The sequence below is a fragment of the Fukomys damarensis genome, unplaced genomic scaffold (genome assembly GCF_012274545.1).
Source record: "Fukomys damarensis isolate Sample0158 unplaced genomic scaffold, DMR_v1.0_HiC HiC_scaffold_17, whole genome shotgun sequence".
In the NCBI taxonomy this organism is placed as follows: Eukaryota; Metazoa; Chordata; class Mammalia; order Rodentia; family Bathyergidae; genus Fukomys; species Fukomys damarensis.
The window spans coordinates 45,438,374-45,456,666 of record NW_022900929.1 but is presented as its reverse complement, the minus strand read 5'-3'; the positions used below and the strand labels follow the sequence as shown (position 1 = coordinate 45,456,666).

The following is an 18,293-nucleotide window of genomic DNA, read 5'->3' as shown; positions in this document are numbered from 1 at the left end:
AAAAACTTGAGACTAGAATTATAATATGATCCATCCACCTCACTCCGTATTACACCCAGAAGAATGGAAAGCGAGTCTCGCAGAGATACGTGTACACCCATACCCACCGCAGCACCGTTTACGGAAGCCAGAAGGCAGAGGGAACTCCAGAGTCCGCAGACAAATGCATAAACAAAATGTGGTACACGTACAGCAAAACACCACTCAGCACTAGCACTGCGGGAAACTCTGACACCATCTGCTGCAACGTGGGTGGAACCGCAGGACGTGATGCCCGTTACAGCACCGTAGGAGTCCGTTTCTATGAGAATAGAGATATCAAATTCATGGAAACAGAAAGTAGAAGCGTAGTTCCCAGGAGCCCCCCAAGAGGGAGGAACTGGGATTGCTGTTTTATGGGTATAGAGCCTTAGCTTTGCAAGATGAAAAGAGCTCCCGAGCCTGGTTGCGCAACAACATAAATGGAGCAAACGCCTGTAATCCCAGCATTTGGGAGACTGCGGCAGGATTGTGACGAGTTCGAGGCCAGCCTGAAGTACATAGAGAGACTCTGTCTCCAAAAAATAAAATTAAATAAACAAAACTACTGAACGGTATATTTAAAGTTAGTTCACCTGGGCTGGGGATTTGGCTCGGTGGTTCCGCGGCCTGCCTCACAGGCGCAAGGGCCCAAGTTCGATTCCCGGCTCCCCTCCCCCTCCCAAAAATGAACTAATATCAGTCAATCTGGCAAATTTTATGGTTTTTATATTTTACCACAAGAAACAATAAATCCAGTAAGCCGAAGAGATGAGGGGGGGACGGGATACAGGTGAAAAGGACTCATTATATGCTCCTGGAAGCCGGGTAAACACCGGGCCTCATTCTAGCCTCTTTTCCCATATGTTTGGAATTTTCTTTAATAAAGAGCTGTTTGCAAACCATACCCATGAAAATCCCAGGGAAGTTTGCCAAGTAGGAGGGAAGGTGAGTACAAGGCTGGAGGATGCAATCATGTCTGGCACCGCTGAAACTCGTGTGGAAAAGCAGAGAGGAGGCTTCTCAGGGGGCCCCCAGGGAGTGCAGGACCCAGGCTGGTCACCAGACAGACCCAGCCATCTGTACGGGCTGGGGACTATCAGCCCTCTCCGCGACCCTCGGGGATGGGAGAAAGGGGAGAGGGTGAGTCAGTGACGAATCACAGCTGCATTCGCGAAGCCTCCGTAAGAATCCCTGAGGGACTGAGCTCCGGGAGCTTCCTAGTCGGCAGACACCCACGAGCCAGGAGAGCGCACACCCCAACTCCGCAGCGACAGAGCACCGACTTCCAGACCTCGCCCGGCGCCTGTCACCTGCCGGTTCACCTGTGCCCTGTGTCACATCCTTTAGGAAAAGCCAGCAAACAGCATTCGTGGGAAAATGGGTGCACCTGGAGACCATAATGCTGAGCGGAATAAATCACACACTCACGGTTAAATGTTGTATGATTTCTCTTATATGAGAAAAGCAAAATTTAATAATTTAGGAGCAAAGTAAAAGACGTAAGGAAATGAAAGGAGACTTTGTGGACAGGGGAGGGGATGGTGCGGTAAGAAGGGTCAAGGTGTGATATGTGCATGTGCCGATTTCCCATGATACATATATGTATTATGTATTGCAAACATATACCAACAAAAAGGTGGGGAGAAAAATGAACAAAGCAGCCAGCACAGGTAAACGGTTCCTTCCCTAAGTTCCGTGGGCCATAACGCTAGCGCGTTTACCACACCTGAGGCAGGGGTGGGGCGATTCCCCGCTTGTAACTGGTTGGACAGAAATACGGATGACAACCTGGGACATGTGGTTGCAACCTAAAATGGGGTGGTTTTCGCCCCAGGTAGACAATGTTCGAAATAAGCTGAATTGCAGAGCACCCTGTAAACGTCCACAAAGAACTGGAGAATTCCGGGGTGTGAAACACCCACACATCTGATGCCCGAAGTAGTGTGAGAAAGCAGAAGGATAACAGTCTTGTTTGCACAGCAGCCGAGCAACTCCCTTCCTTGCCTCCCTCTAATGCTTTGAATCTCTTGCTTGAATCCTTTTTCGGGGCTTGCATAATTAGGTTAGGCCCTCCGAGGAAAAGCTTCCTATTTTAAGATCAACTCGTTTGGAACCTTACTTACATCAGCACCTAGAAGGAATTTTGACTGTGCTCCGTTAAATAGCTGGGAGGAAGCGTACTTGCCAAAGAGGGCAAATCTTGGAGCCCGTGTTCGGAAGCTAAAGCTTCCCAGCTTGCTCAATTTTCACACCGGCTATAGAGGCGATTTTCTAGAAAAATATAAAATTAACCCCGGGAAGGCTACAAAATCTAACTAGACCAGTTAAAAGTGAGTGAGATTCCTAAAGCATACAGAAGCGCCAGTGGCTACACACGCTGGACATGGAGGGGGCACAGGCTTGGAATCCAGCCCTCTGGCTTGTATCCAGCCCTGGAGAGTCAAAAGTTCAAACCCAGCCTGAGCAACTCGTGACTCGGTGAGGCCGTGTCTCAAAATTTTAAAAAAGGGCTGGAGATGTTGGTTAGGCTGGGCTCTGAATTCAATCCCTAGCACTATAAATGAAAACAAAAGGAAAGGAGGGAGGGAGGAAGGCGGGAGGGGCGGGGGATGTAGCTCAGTGGTACTGCACCTGCCTCATAAGCGCAAGGTCCTGAGTTCAATTGCCAGTCCTGGGGAAAGAAAGAAACTAATGAATACACATTTTCTGTCCTTTTAAAATATGGGACTACACTATATATTAATCTCTAAAATTTGTCCCCCACACACACATTCCAACATACAGTGTACATTTCCTCAAGTCAACACATACAAATCTCATGTTTTAACTTACACACTCCTCAGAATGGGTTTTCACGATGCATTAATCATTCACCTTTGATGGACAGTTAAACTGTTTTCAGCTTTTGCCACTATGACCAAAGCTACAATAAACATCCAAATTATATATCCTTGGATCTTAGGTTTTTGTTTGTTTTGTTTTGTTTTTGGTACTGGGGATCGAACTCAGGATCTTGAGCTTGCCAGGCAGGTGCTGAGCGGCTGAGCTACATCCCCTCCCCAGATCTTAGCATTTTTTAAAGGATAAATGCACTGGACATGGTGGTGCATACCAGTAATCCCAGCACTCAGGGGGATGAAGCAGGATTGCTACAAAGCCAAGGGCAGTCTGGGCTACAGAGCGAGACCCTGTTCAACACCTCCTCCAAAGAAAAAAGAATAAATTGAAAGGTTTTTATATCAAAGAGTATATAATTTTAATATTAGTAGATATTTAATATACTATTCCCAAAAAACTATAATGATTCATGCTACTAATTTGTACACCTTCCAGCAATATATAATATAATGTGTGCACAACTGTCTGTTCCTTTTTCCCGTTAGTAACAATTTTTATTTTCAGTGAGTGCTCACTCTCTCCATCCATACTGGGTCGCATCCATTAAATTTTGGCAGTCTGATGGGAAGCTCATTTTCGTTTTACTTTCCCTAATAAAGAGATTGGGTATCTTATATTACATTCCCTTAGCACTCAGAATTCCTCTTCTATTGTGTATCTATTTATCTCACTTGCTATTTTTCTGTTGAGTCATTGACTTCTTCCCACTAAATCATAAACTTTTGAATATTGTAAAATTCATACAGAGCTGAAGATACAGCTGGAGCAATAATGCACCAACCTAGCAAGTAGGAGGCCCTGCTGGACTCAATTCTCAGCATTGCAAAAAGAAAGCAGAAATGGGGCCCGGGATTTAGCTCAGGGGTGCCGCCACCTGTCTCCAAAGAACAAGGTCCTGAGTTCAATCCCTGATACCAAAAAAAAAAAAAAGAAAAAGAAGGAATTCTCTGTTTGTGTTCACAGTGTATTTTTTTTTCATTCCAAAGTTCCTATTTTTGTGTATTAATCTTTTCATTTATGGATACTGGGCTCCTTCTTAAAAGTTCACCCCATCCCAAGGTTTTATAGTACCCTAAATTTTCTCATAACATTTTTATGGTTTTATTTTGCCTGTTTATATCTTTATGTCATCTGAAATTTATTTCCACCTGTGTGCAGTAAGAATCTAGCTATGGGGTCGGTAATGAAGTTCAGGGGCGCCACGCCTGGCTGGCAGGGTCCTGAGTTCCAGTGTCAGTGGGGGGCGGGGTCTAGCTTTATCTTCCATACACAAAGGCAGCTGCCACTCGGTAAGTGCCGTGTGATTCACCCCTCTGGACCGTTAGCCCGGCTCCATTTTACTGTTCTTGTTGGTCCACAGAGTGGCTGAGGCTGCTGAATCAATACACAGGGACAGTGCCCCTGCTCTACTCCAGCCCCCTGACACCGACACTCTCTGAGGTTTGGCAGTCCTGTAAAGAAGAGTTCCCCTCTAGATCCCTCCCTGCTACCTGCCCTCTCTGGAAACCCAAATACAGTCATTCCTGGCCAACGCCTTAGAAAGTTTTAACCAAGGTGGGTAAATAGTTTCAGCAGACCCTGCGGCAGAACTGCCCAAACCTCCCTCTGATCTTCTCTTGCATCCTAGGGAATAAGAACCTAAGGAGAAAAGGGACCAAACCCTAGGAAAGAATTTAGCAATAACTCCACTCTCAGCAGGCAGAGAAAAGGCAATTACTCAGGGAAAGACTGTGTCTCAAAATAAAAAATCAGCGGGGCGTGGTGGTGCACACCTGTAATCCCAGCACTCGGGGAGGCTGAAGCAGGAGGAACTCTGTGAGCTGGAGACCAGCCTGGAATACATAGTGAGTTCCAGGTCAGTCTCAACTACATAGTGAAGCCCTGTCTCAAAAAAACTAAATAAATAAATAAAAATTTTAATTAAAAAAATAAAAAATAAAAAGCGCTGGAAAAGTAGTAGAAGTAGTAAGAAGGCCTTGGATTTATTCCCCAGTACTGTTCTAAAAATTTTTTGATTGTAATTAACATAAAGATAATACTTAAATCTTGAAACGATGTATAATGAAAAGAAACAAGGACGAAATACATTGGAGGTCAACACTCCCTGGCTAGCACATCTTTACATCCTCTTCCTTTTGGCGCTACTTAATAGTTAGCTATTGGCTTTGCGGGCTCCCTCCATTGGGTCCTCTTCTTGGTGGCAATTTGATACTGTGGCCACCAGGTGGCGATGTCTCGCCACTTTTCGTGTATTTGTTGTCAAAAACCAGAAAGGCTCTTAAGGAATTTGGGGGTGGGAGAGGGGTCAAGTTATTCTGTTCTACTAGTCATACACATAAGCACTTACTTTCATGTGCAAAAGTGAAAAGAATTTGGAGAGTGAGCTTTAAGTCAGGCAGTGGTTGCCCTTTCCTCCCTTGTTCTCTTAGTGGTTTGGTTTCCATGGGAATCGGTGTTTGAGCAGCGACTCTGAATCCACTTACTGCTCCTCCAGGCTTGGGGCTGAGCCCAGAGACAAGCTGTGACGAACAGCAGGAGTTGTAATGGGGAGATAAAGGGAGAGGATTTGGAAAATTTGGACAGCGAGAGACGCCTACAAGTACAAGAGCGGTGGGGTGGGGTGCGGGGAAATGTGTATTTAGTTCAAATATGATTTGGAAGCTAGGGCTGGGTGTGGAGGTGCAAGTCTGTAATCTCAGCACTTTTGGAGGCTGAAGCAGGAGAATCACAAATTCCCAGCCTGGCAACTTAGTAATTTAGTAAATCCCAGCCTCCAAGTAAAATATATGTGCATTTTAAAGGAGGGCGGGGGCTGAGGATATAGCTCAGTGCAGAGACTCTGGTTTCAAGCTCCAGTACCTCCAAAAAACACAAGAAAAAAGATTTGAAAGGCAGGTGTGATAGTATACCCTTGTAATCCCAGCACTCAGGAGACTGAGGCAGGAGCATTTCCTTGGGTTCTCTGCCAACCTGGTCTCCATGATGAGTTCAAAGTCAGCCTGGACCACATATTAAGAAGAGCCTTTCTCAAAAAACTAAAAATTAAGATTTGGAGGGCCAGGATTTACCTCAGCAGTTCCACCACCTGCCTTGCAAGCGCAAGGTCCCGAGTTTGATCCCCGGTTCCAAAAATAAAAATTTTTTAAAAAGATTTGGAAGGGGGCTGGGGATTTAGCTCAGCGGTTCAGTGGCCTGCCTTGCAAGCGCAAGGACCCAAGTTCAATCCCCGATAAAAAAAAAAAAAAAAGATTTGGAAGTATTAAAATCATTTCCAAAATGGTTCATTCAAAGGCACTCTCTGTATTCTCCACACAGATCCTTTCAGGCCACACTCTGAGCCTCCAAATCAGCAGACATTCAGAACCAGCATAGAGTTCTGCTAATGTGTCCTTCTGTCCCAAAAATCATTTGAGAACTCTAAAGAAAGCACTTCCAGCCGGATGTGTTGGCGCACTCCTGTAACCTCAGCACTAGGGAGGCTGAGGCAGGAGGATCACTGTGAGTTTGAGACCAGCCTGGGCTACATAAGTGAGTTCCAGGTCAGTCTCAACTACATAGTGAGATCCTGTCTCAAAAAACAAAAAAAAAAGGAAGCACATCTACCAAATTTCTTGGCCATATCATAGTACCCAGCACATAGTAGGCTTACAGTAAATTTTTTGGAGGGAGCCGTGCTGGGGCTCGAACCCAGAACCTCACACATGGTGGGTGGTACACAGCGCTGTACCACTGAGAGGCCAGGCAAGTGCTCCACCAGCTCAAGATATTTATTGAATAAAGAACAGGCAACAAGAATAAACTGACCTTGACTAATCTTACTTAGAGCCTGAGATAAACCTGGGATAAAGAAAAATTATCTTTTCTGTCACCAAGATCGTGAGCTTTCGAACGTCTTCGTTCCCAGACTGATTCAGACACTGATGAATGTGTTTTACTGTTGCTCGACTTAGTCAGAGGATTTTCATATTTGTTTGCTGTTAGGCCCTATCTCTGAGAGTACTTACGTTTCAGTTTGAGCCAGTTTTCTGTATCTGTCCACAAAATAGCAGGCGATCTACAGATGATCCCTGTGATGGAATCCAAGTGTCCCCTCTTAATCACTCCCTCCCTCTCCAAACCCTGCCCTCTCACTTTCTTTCCCTTACCTTGTCTAATTATCACTTCATGATTTTCTAATTTATTTGCTGCAGTTTGTGTTATCACCTCCTACAAATACAGACAATAAGTTCCTCTGTGCCTCCCTCACTAACTTTTATAGTCTAGGGGCCGGCAATTTAGCTCAGTGGTTCCGCCACCTGCCTCACAAGTGGAAGGACCCGAGTTCAATCCCTGGTACCAAAAAATAAATAAATAAATGTTCAAGTCTGACTTTTTTTTTTTTTTGGAAATCCTTATTTTTGTTTGTTTGTTTTTTGTTTTGTTTTGTTTGTTTTTTTGGCCCTGGGGATCGAACTTAGGTCCTTGCACTTGCGAGGCAGGCCGCTGAACCGCTGAGCTAAATCCCAGGCCCTGGAAATCCTTATTTTAAGTGAGTTCGTGATCCTCCTTCAATCCAGTCACCTTCTCATTGGAAGTGAACTTTTCCCTCCTCTAAATGTGTGCGCACTGGACCCGCATCTCGCCCGCACTCACCTGCTAGGCAGTTACAGCGTAATATGAGCTATCAAATACCGCGAGGGTTGAAGATTGGCTACGCCTGGGCCAAATGCTTTACCTGGGTTTTGTTAAATCTACACCCCGGTCAGGTGAAGCAGGTGCCATCAGCCTGATTTTTCATTTGGTGCAGCGTTCTTTCCCTCCCCAGTACCGGGGACCGAACGAACTCAGGACCTTGTGCTTGTGAGGCAGGGCTGGAGCCACTGAGCTACATTTCTGGCCTTTGGTTTTTCATTAGAAGAAACTGAGACTCAGAGAAGTAATAACATCTACCTCACAAGATTACCGTACAAGAAAATATAGGTAAAAGAGCCTCAGGGAAACTGGGTTCTGGTGCCACGTGCCTATAATCCCAGTTATTGAGGGGGTGGCACTCAGGGAAACCTGGTCTCAAAAGAAATTTTTTAAACGGCCCAGGGGGTGTACAGGCTCAGTGCTTGCCTAGCATATGCGAGGTCCTGGGTTCAATCCCTACCTCCACTAAAAAAAGAGAATGAAAGCTATGCATAAAGTAAAAAAATGCAGAAAAGGCAAAAAATAAAAAAGCCTTATGTAGGGCTTGTCCAGAGAAGCAGCCTGTAAGTGGTACCATTATCATCGCCTGCTTACCTGCTTTAGTTTTTACTAGGTTAATGCCCTTCCTTTTGGGGGGGTTTTGTTTTGTTTTGTTTTTTGAGACAGGGTCTTACTACATAGTTGAGACTGACCTGGAACTCACTATGTAGCCCAGGCTGGTCTCGAACTCACAGCGATCCTCCTGCCTCAGCCTCCTGAGTGGTGGAATTACAGGCATGCGCCACCATGCCCATCTAGGTTAATGCTCTTTCAAAAAGAACTTTTTATTCTTTGTGTATTATACAAGTAGTGTGGTGCTTTGTATATACTGATCATGTCAAGTGAAAGACAAATAAATGGATACCCTGCTGCTGATGAACATGATACCTTTACATCTGAGTCTCTGCTGGAATATGTTCCTGCCCATTTCCTTTTTTTTTTTTTTTGAGAGAAAGAGAGAGGGTCTCATTATGTAGTTCATACTGGCCTTGAATTCACTATGTAGCCCAAGGTGGCCTTGAACTGTCAGAGATCCTCCTGCCTCAGCCTCCTAAGTGCTGGGATTACAGGCATGTGCCACTACAATGGCATTCTTCATCTGTCACCTGGATTTGATATTAATTTCTGCCAATTCATTGCCTTCCCAATTCTAACCCATCTGTTTTTCCCCCAGCCTCTCTTCCACAGTTTCAATAGCTGACCTTCAAAAATACAACTCTGGTTCTTGTTTTAAAATTTCCAGAGGGGCCAAGGATGTAGCTCAGTGGTGCCTGGCAACTGCATGGTCCTGAGTTTGATCCCTGGTACCCCCCCCAAAAAAAATTTTTTTCCCAGTGGCTCCTCTTCAAGTCTTCTGAGTGTGTTGGGGGGTGCTCAAGGCAGAAACCCAGGTCTCGTGCATGCATCTTACCGCTGAGTCACACTGCCAGCACTTCCAAATGTCTTAATACAGCAGAACTGCTCTCAAAATGTCACCTCCAGTCTTTCTTTCAAACTATCCCCATTCACTTTTTCTTTTTTTATTTTATTTATTTATTTATTTATTTTTTGTACCAGGGATTGAACTCGGGTCCTTGTGCTTGCGAGGCAGGCAGTAGAACCACTGAGCTAAATCCCCGGGCCTTATTTATTTATTTTTTGAGATAAGCTCTCGCTATATAGTTCAGGCTGGCCTTGAATTCATTATGTAGCTCAGGCTGGCCTCACATTATAGTGATCCTCCTGCCTCAGCCTCCCCAGGTGCTGGGATCACAGGCATGTGTCATTCACTTCTACTTTTCAGTCGTACAAAACTCCTTTCTCACTACAATTTCATATATGCAATTCCGTTGGCCCGGAATGCTTTTCCCTCATTTCTCCATTCATCGAAATTGTATCAGGCATAATATCAATCTCACCCGTGGCCTCTTCTCTGGAAAATTCTTCCTCAGTTCACCCAGGAAGTGGCATTTCCTTTTTCTTCCCAGGGTTTTTAACGTATATCTCTGTGGCAGGTTCCTCACATTTATGTGTCATATTTATATTTTTTGTTGCTCCACACTGCCCCACTTCTGAGGGAGAGACAAGGCCTGTGTTTTGTTTGCCTTTGTAACCCGACATCCTGATTCTCTTGCCTGTCCTTCATCATGAGCACAAACACGAGTTTGTGTTGAGAAGTATCCATGTATAACCTAATTAACCCCTTAAGTAGTGAGTGAAACAGGAAATGCATTTGATAAATATTTTTTGAGAATGTAACTAACAAATATCCAGCTGGGTGTTTATGTTCCAATATAAAGAAAGGATTTTTGTGGCCTGGGCTTGGGGTTAAATCCTAAGGTGATTCCGCCATCTGGACGTACAGAATCATGAACTTGTAAGCTGCTTTGGTTTTTGACCGGGCTGACTTTTGGAGGTCATAGGGATCAGCAAGCCTGACAGAGTGGATGAGCTTCAATATTTTAATGTAACTTAACTTAGTACAAATTATATACACATATTTTTTCAGTACTGGGGATTGTACCCAGGGGACAGAAAGACACTGTCTACCCTTAGCCTTTTCTTGATTAATATGTTTGGGGTTTTTTGAGGTGACGTCTCACTGTAGTTCAGGCTGGCCTTGAACTTACTATGTAGCCCAGGCTGGCCTTTAAATCATAATGATCCTCCTGCCTCAGCCTCCCAAGTGGACCATTAGGCCATTAAAACTCTTATTACAGGGCTGGGGATTTAGCTCAATGGTTCCGGGCACCTGCCTCATAAGTGCAATGGCCCAAGTTCAATCCCCGGTACTAAAAAAAAACAAAAAACAAAAACAGAAAACTCTTATTACAGGGCTCAGAACCTGGGATATGGCCTCTACTCTGTAGGCCTGAAGACCTTTGTAGTGACTGGATCCAGGTAACGTAAACCTAGGGAGCCTGAAGTAGTGACAGAAAGTTTATATCACAGAAATAACAATGCTTAGCAGCTAGAGTATTTATATTGGCAGACCCAAACAAGAAGGCAAATCTTTACCTGATGGACACTACACTAGGGTAGCATAATGGCAGTATACTAAGACAGGCCAGAGGACACATTTTTGGAAGAACTAGAGGAACTAGGACTCTGAATCTCCCAGCTGTCGGTTAAGATGTCACGGTGTGACCAGAGACTGCCATGAAGAGCTGGTGTTCAGAACCCTGTTTTAGATTTAGTCCAGCTCTCTCTGCTTTTATATCACTATTTATTTAAACTTATTTTTTGGTACCCTGGATCGAACTCAGGTCCTTGCACTTATGAGGCAGGCGGCAGAACCACTGAGCTAAATCTCCAGTTTTATGTCACTAGTAATTACTTTACTTTCTGGTCATAATGTTCTTCTGGGTATTTAAGACCCAGTCAAAATAAGACCTGAGTCATTCAAAATTAATCTCTCTTTTTTTTAAATTGTTTGTTTTTTCCCAAGGTCAGTCAAGGCTCCTCAGAGGTTACTTTGGGGGCTGCATGAGCAGCCTTTGGGCCCCTCTAGTTCTTCGCTCCATGGTTGGTGTCACCCACTGGGATGGGACAGGGTCAGGGTCTTCCTTGGCCATAGGACTTCACAGGAACATTTCCCTCCTCAGTGACCCTCCTCAGTACAGAATGCACAATCTCTGGGGTCCTCAGAAGATCGGGGGACTCAGCAGAGTTGTAGGACCCGTTTAGAGGAGTCTCTGCATTTCCTGGGGCCTGGCTGACCTCCAAGGGCGAGGCCAAGACATCGGCTCTCTTTCTCTCCATTTATCTTCCTTAGTTTTGGTGTCCAAGCCTGGGCTGTTGAGCACCCAGGTCAGTTGTCACAGCCTTGAAGTAGGAGCAGTAGATCTTAATCCTAACTATTGTAATATTTTCCAGATATTAACACTTCAAAATATAAAATAAAACCAAAGGTCAGTTACCCCTTTTCCTGAACAAGAGTTACTATTAATATTATTAGTGTCGTATGCTATCTATCTTAAAGGTGATGATTCTCATCTTAAAATTCTGCTCAGGCTTTTAGAAGTTCTATTCCTGCAGAATGTTGGCAGACAATAGTCATAAGTTTTACAAAATGTACAACAAAATAAGAGCAAAAATCATCCAGTTAGCACACCAGCCTGACTTAAAAAGCATAATTATTAAGTCTGGTTTGGTGTCAGAAAGCTGTATCTAGGATTTTCTCATTGTAAATGTTTTAAACAAAAATCAAAACCATGATGATAAAAGCTTTAGAACAACTGTAGTTAAAACTTTAAGATTTTTAGCAGCGGACAAAATAACCTACTTAATTTTTTGGTACCGGGGATGGAACTTGGGTCCTTACACTTGAGAAACAGGCAGCAGAACCACTGAGCTAAATCCCCGGCCCCAGCCTACTTAATTTTTATCGTAATTTTTTTTCCAGTACCGGGGATCAAACTCAGGACCTTACACTTACAAGCAGGTGCCGGCACCACTGAGCTACATCCCCAGCCCTATCATAATTTTTAAGAGAACAATTATGAGCCGGGCATGGTGGTGCACGCCTGTAATCCCAGCACTCGGGAGGCTGAGGCAGGAGGTTCACTGTGAGTTCAAGACTAGCCTGGGCTACACAGTTCCAGGGCAGTCTCAACTACATAGCGAGACCCTGTCTCAAAAAACCAAAAAAAAAAGAGAGAAAATTATGTCTGGGACTATTATACCAGGACGATCAAATTCTCCTTATTATCTTTGAAGATGATGGTCATAAAACTATTAGGAACACACGAGCATAAATCTGAAGAAGTTTATCATTACAAAAAAAAATTTTTTTCTTTGGTATCAGGGAACAAACTCACGACCTTGAACTTGCGAGGCAGGCGGCGGAAACACTGAGCTAAATCACTACTGGCCCTACAAAAAATTTTAATTGGAAGAACATCAGTACCATAAGGTAAATACCTAATCTTTTTATTTTAGAAGGCTTATATACCTAGAGAACATAAGGGATTTAACATACAAAGAACCCAGCAGTAAATATTACAGCTACATAAAAGTCCATCTTATATCACATAGCTTGTACTTTTGAAGAAAAATTTAGAAACCTTTAACAGATCTATGTGGGATAACAGCACTGACAAGAGACAAAGGACAGCTTTAGACCCACAAGTTTAGGAAGCAGTGTTAATGACCACAGACACTTACCAGTACACAAATGTATCTCGTTTATATAATAACAAAATGCTGGTTTTGTCAAAGCCAGAAAACTTTGAACAAGTTTTAAATGGCACGAATGAATTGTATTAACCATGAAGATCAAAAAGGTTGAAAAGTGTTGACAATTTTATATGTTTAAAGTTGTTATTTTGGGCCCAGGGGATGTAGTTCAGTGGCACGGTGCCTGCCGGGAAAGTGCAAGGTCCTGAGTTCAATCCCAGCTACTGCAAATAAATAAATAAAATAAAGTGGTTCTTTTGTGAGGCAGGCAGCAGCACCACTGAGCTAAATCCCCAGTTCAAAAGTGGTTATCTTATATGCATTAAACTTATTTAGTTTTAACTTTATAAACTTTTATAACATTTTGCAAAGCTCCAGCTCACAGCATATACAGTCCTCAGATATATACATATTTCTTGCCCCAGGTAGAAAGGTGGATGGATAGATAAATAGATAGGTGGATAGATAGATAATGTTATAACTTTAAATAATAGTTGTTCATTTAACCAGAATTTTAAGCTGACACTTAAAAGATTTCACAACAAACTGACATTTAAATAAAATTTAACTCTTAAAAAATTAGTTTCCTGGGGCCAGGGATTTAGCTCAGTGACACCGTGCCTGCCTCACAAGCACAAGGTCGAGTTTCATCTCCAGTACAAAACAAAACAAAAAAAAAATTAGTTTCCTAGGAAATTAAGAGCCAAACAGCAGAAAACGCAAGAAATAATCTTGACAAAATAAAACTTGTTGCCTCGCCCAGTTCTTACAAATTTTTACTGAGTGGATAAACATCTTAAGTAAACCTCATTATTTAAATTTTGGTTTACGTAAGTGTATTAAATTTTGAAAACGATATAACCTTTTAAATGTAGCCAACTTGTCCCTCGGGCCTGGAGCGATGGTGGAGGCGATGGATACGGGGAAGGCGAAGGATCCAGGCCAAGGCCCAGGAAGGCCGCTTCTGCCGCCCCGTTGTCCGTGGCCGACCGCTCGGGCCGCCTGCTGGAGAGCCTGGACCAGCTGGAGCTGCGGGCTGAAACTTTTCGAGAAGCAGCAACTGCTATTGAGCAAGAAAAAGAAGTCCTGGAGATGATCCACAGCATCCAGAAGAGCCGGGCCTGCAGCAGATGAGCGAGCGCCATCTCCTGTCTGAGGGCCCGCGGAACTCTGCCCTCGAGCCGCTCTGCCCTCGAGCCGCTCTGCCCTCGAGCCGCTCTGCCCTCCAGCTGCCGGAGCTGCAGGCAGGTCCTCGCGGGCCTAGGTGTTCCCCGCCCCGCAAGTGAGGAGGACAGGGCCCCCCTGCCGGCTCCCACAGCCCTGGGCCCCATTTCCCTCGGTTCCGGTCCTGATCTCAGTGCTTTCCAAGTTGCTGCGCTTCAGGAGATTGAAAAGCAGCAGGTGAAGGTGGAGGAGCTGAACTGAGGTGTGAGGGGAAGTGGAAGAAATTCAGAGCAAAGGTAAAGGACAGCTGACAGAGCTCCATCCCTCGGCCACTGTGCCTGGGGCAGCGTCAGCTGCGTCTTTCTGGAGGGGCGAAGTCCGTGCCGTAGCACATCCTGCACCTCTTCTGCGGGATGTCTGAACCCTGCAGCTCTTCCCAGCACACACTTAGCCTGCCTGCTCGCCCTGCGTGTGATCCCCGTCCGGTTTCGAAGGCAGAGCTCCCCAGCTTGTGCAGGTGCACAGGCCTGAGACGTCAGCGGGTGTCCCGAGAGCGAGACCTGAATCTGACTGCAAACGGTTTGATGGGACAAACCCTCACCGCTGAAGTTTCTACGTCAATCAGAAACCCACAGCGGAAAGAGTCCCTGAAGTATGCCACGAGGATTATAGATGACGTGGTCAGCAAGTGCCCGGATGGCCTGGGCAGTGCCGAGTGTCACTTAATGTCACTCTACAGTGCGTGTTCCTCTGAGGGGCCCGGCCCGGTGGACCAGAAGTTTCAGTCTATAGTGATTGGTTGTGCCCTTGAGGATCAGAAGAAAAATCAAGAGAAGACTAGAGACTGCTCAGAAGCATTGAGAACTCAAGACAAGGCCGTCAAGCTGCTAGAGCATTCGAAAGGAGCCGGCTCCAAAGTTCTGCAAGGGAAAGCTGGTAGCAGACTGAGCTACGTCAAGATGCTGAGACGCTACTTTAAGTGACACTAGTTCTTTATGTCAGGTATAACTACTTACGTGATAGGAGCAATTTTTTCAGATGAGGAAATTATTTGTAGTGTCAAAGTTCTGCAACTCAATTAAAACTAGTATTTTAAATATCTAAGACATTTTAGACTGAATTCTTGCCTTATACTAGGATCTAGCACTATGTATTTCACTATTTTGTAGATTTGCACAGTATGTGGAGAAAGTAAAGCTCAGCTAGGGGCAAAGTGTCACCGCTCTTTGCTGGACCAGGGCAAGGAAACGGCGCTGGGGTGGGAAACTGCAGAAAATCCTGCCTTCAAGGGTGCACACACTGTGTGAACAGAAAGTGTACTCAAGGATTCCAGCAGCATGGAGAGCTTGTCCTGCGTCCTCCAACTCATACAGAACATCTGTGTATATCAGATTATTTTGAAGCTAAAGATCTATGCATAATATATTTTTACATACTTGAACACATGACTTACAATGTGAGTCAGTCTGAGCATTCTCTGCGGCCTAACTGCCTTTCTAGGTACAAGCCTCTGAGAAATGTGCTTCTCACTCTGCCATGCAGAGAGCTACAAACAAGAAGGAATGCACTTTGGTTCCCCTTCAGAAGTGGAGTTTACTAGTAAACTGGCACAGTTGCAACTGCTTGCTCTGAGGAGTAACTTCACATTTTATCCTCCCCTCCATTGATTTCAATGGGGAAAAGTGTTCACAATAAATGTTGCTGGCAAAACTGCAGTTCAAACTGCAGAAGGACTCTGCAAAGTGCATTTGCTTTCTAACATCAACTTCTACTTATCACAAAGTTTGCAGAGCTCAAAGCCCTTTTTGGGAGTAGGAACTGCCGAGCACACTCTGAGGCCTAACTGCCATTCTAGGTGTCACCTTTCATTTTACCAATGTGAATATTTACATACCCACTTGGTTTCTCAAATGCATTATTCTAAAATGCTGCTTGTCAATTTTTTTGTTTGGTTGTTTGTTTTTGGTTATTTGAGACAGGGTCTCACTATGTAGTTGAGATTGACCTGGAACTCACTATGTAGCCCAGGCTGCTCTGGAGCTCACAGCGATCCTCCTGCCTCAGCCTCCCAAGTGCTGGGATTACAGTTGTGTGCCACCCACGCCCAGCTATGAGTGTTTCTTTATAAAAGTAATGAAGATATAAGGCATTTTCTCCCTTTAACCAGAAAAGTAAAGAGGTGTCAGGAGGAGCCGGGCGTGGTGGCACACGCCTGTAATCCCAGCCCTCGGGAGGCCTGTGAGCTCCAGACCAGCCTGGGCTACATAGTGAGTTCCAGGTTAGTGTCAACTACATAGTGAGACCCTGTCTCAAAAAACCAAAAAAAAAAAAAAGAAAGAAACACTCATTTCCTAGGGACTTGGGAGTCTCTGACAAAAAGGGAAACTGAAACTGCAAGATTTGCAGGAAGAAAACCTATGCAAAAAGAAAAAAGAAAGAAAAGGAAACCTATGCAATCGGAGGGCAAGGGGTTAAAGAAAGGCAAAGCATTTGGCTGAATTTACCAAAGTTCATGCCTCAGTTTACCTCGAGCTGCCTCTCCAAATGTTGTCACCCAATGGGAAACAAGGAAATTCCTTAAGGTGAGGTGAGGACTCAACTCACCCACCCACAGAACAGGTTGTAAGATCTATCTACCATCACGGAAAAAGATTTTTCGGGATGCATCAGCGAGAGGCATAAAAAGATGCACTGGTTAGCATAAGAAGTTCTGACTCAGAGAGAATAGTGTGGGCTCATTGTGGCTTGTGTCTGGGGACTTTTTATGTGGTCTTGGGGGTAGAGATCTGTAGAATTTGTGTATTTACAGTAAAGGAAGAAAACCAGGGGCTCAATTTACAGGTGAAGGGCCCATTTTGCAGGAGAAAGCCATAGGCCAAATATATTGTATTTTTAAAAGAATTAGGAATGTAAGAGTGAGTAGCCTGGGAGGCAGAAGTATTGTAACCTTTGGTGAGTTGGCACCCAGAAGCTGCAGTTTCTAAAGGTACAATTTTTTTTGTTTGCTTGTTTTGTGTTTTTTGGTGCCACGGATTGAACTTAGGACCTCGCACTTGTAACAATTTTTCCCCCCAGTACCCGTGATGGAACTCAGGACCTTGCACGTACAAGGCAGGCAGGCGCAGCACCACTGAGCTAAATGCTTGTCCCTAAGGGTATAATTTTAAAGTATGATTTTCCTTTGTCTCCTTTCTATCTGCCTTTATTTCTCCTACCCTACCTCAGAAAGGAAAGGAAGGGGAGGGAGAGAGGGAAGAAGGGAGAAAGCAGATCTCAGAGAGCTCACATTGCCTGAAGAAAAAGAGACAGCTTAGAAATGTGTGTAGGAAAAATTGTGGACATTTGAAAGGTAGGAATAGAAGTAGGTGATGGCAAGAATAATTCCTCTTGGACCCAGGATTTAGCTCAGTGGGACCGCACCTGCCTCGCAAGCGCAAGGTCCGGAGTTTGATCCCCCACACTGAAAAAAAAAAATTCTTCTTGAATAACAGCTCTATTTCTCTATCCTCTCTTATTTCAGGATATGAAGTTTTTTTTGTTTTTTTGGGTTTTGGGTTTTGTTTTTTTTGTTTTGTTTTGTTTTGTTTTTTTTTGGTACCAGGGATCAGACTCGGGACCTCGCGCTTGCAAGGCGGTGGAACCACTGCACTCAATCCCCCACCCTCTTTCAGGATATGAGAGCACAATTCCACAGATAGAGATTCTGAAGATGAACTACATAGAAATCCTGGAAATGAAAAGCACAACGAGGCAAATCAAAAAGGATTTGACTCCATAGGAGAGGGCACTGAGTTTCAGATTAATGCCACAGAAAATCCATTTAATGAATAATAATAGAAAACTTCCCAAATGGTGGGGGAGATACAGACATCTAGATACAAGAGGCCTAAATAGGCACAATCAGAAAAGCACCTCCCCAAATCACATTATAGCTAAAATGACAAACACACGGAATAAGGAAAGAATACTGAAAGCAGCAAAGAGGAAATACCAGTTCACTTAGAGAGGCAAACCCATCACAATAACTGAAGACTTGTCTGCAGAAGCACTAAATGCCAGGAGGACATTTCAAGCCCTGAGAGACATAACTGCTGGCCCAGAATATTATACTCTGCAAAGCTATCTTCAAAACTGAAGGAGAAATAAAGACCTTCCAAGTAAGGATAAATCAAAGAAATTAATGACCACTACGGCAACACTGCAGAAAATACTCAAAGGAATCTTCCTACACACAGAAGAGAAAGATTAGATGAGGCAAAGAAGGCTACTATATATGGGCACAGGGAACAATCCACTAAGAAAATATAACTCACTTGGGCTGGGGATTTAGACCACTGGTGCCT

At 44.3% G+C, this 18,293-nt stretch overlaps 1 pseudogene; it reads left to right on the top strand.

The window, feature by feature from the left end:
* Positions 1-993: 993 nt before the first annotated feature.
* On the top strand, positions 994-14,961 carry LOC104871808 (annotated as a pseudogene).
* The last annotated feature ends 3,332 nt before the right edge of the window (positions 14,962-18,293 follow it).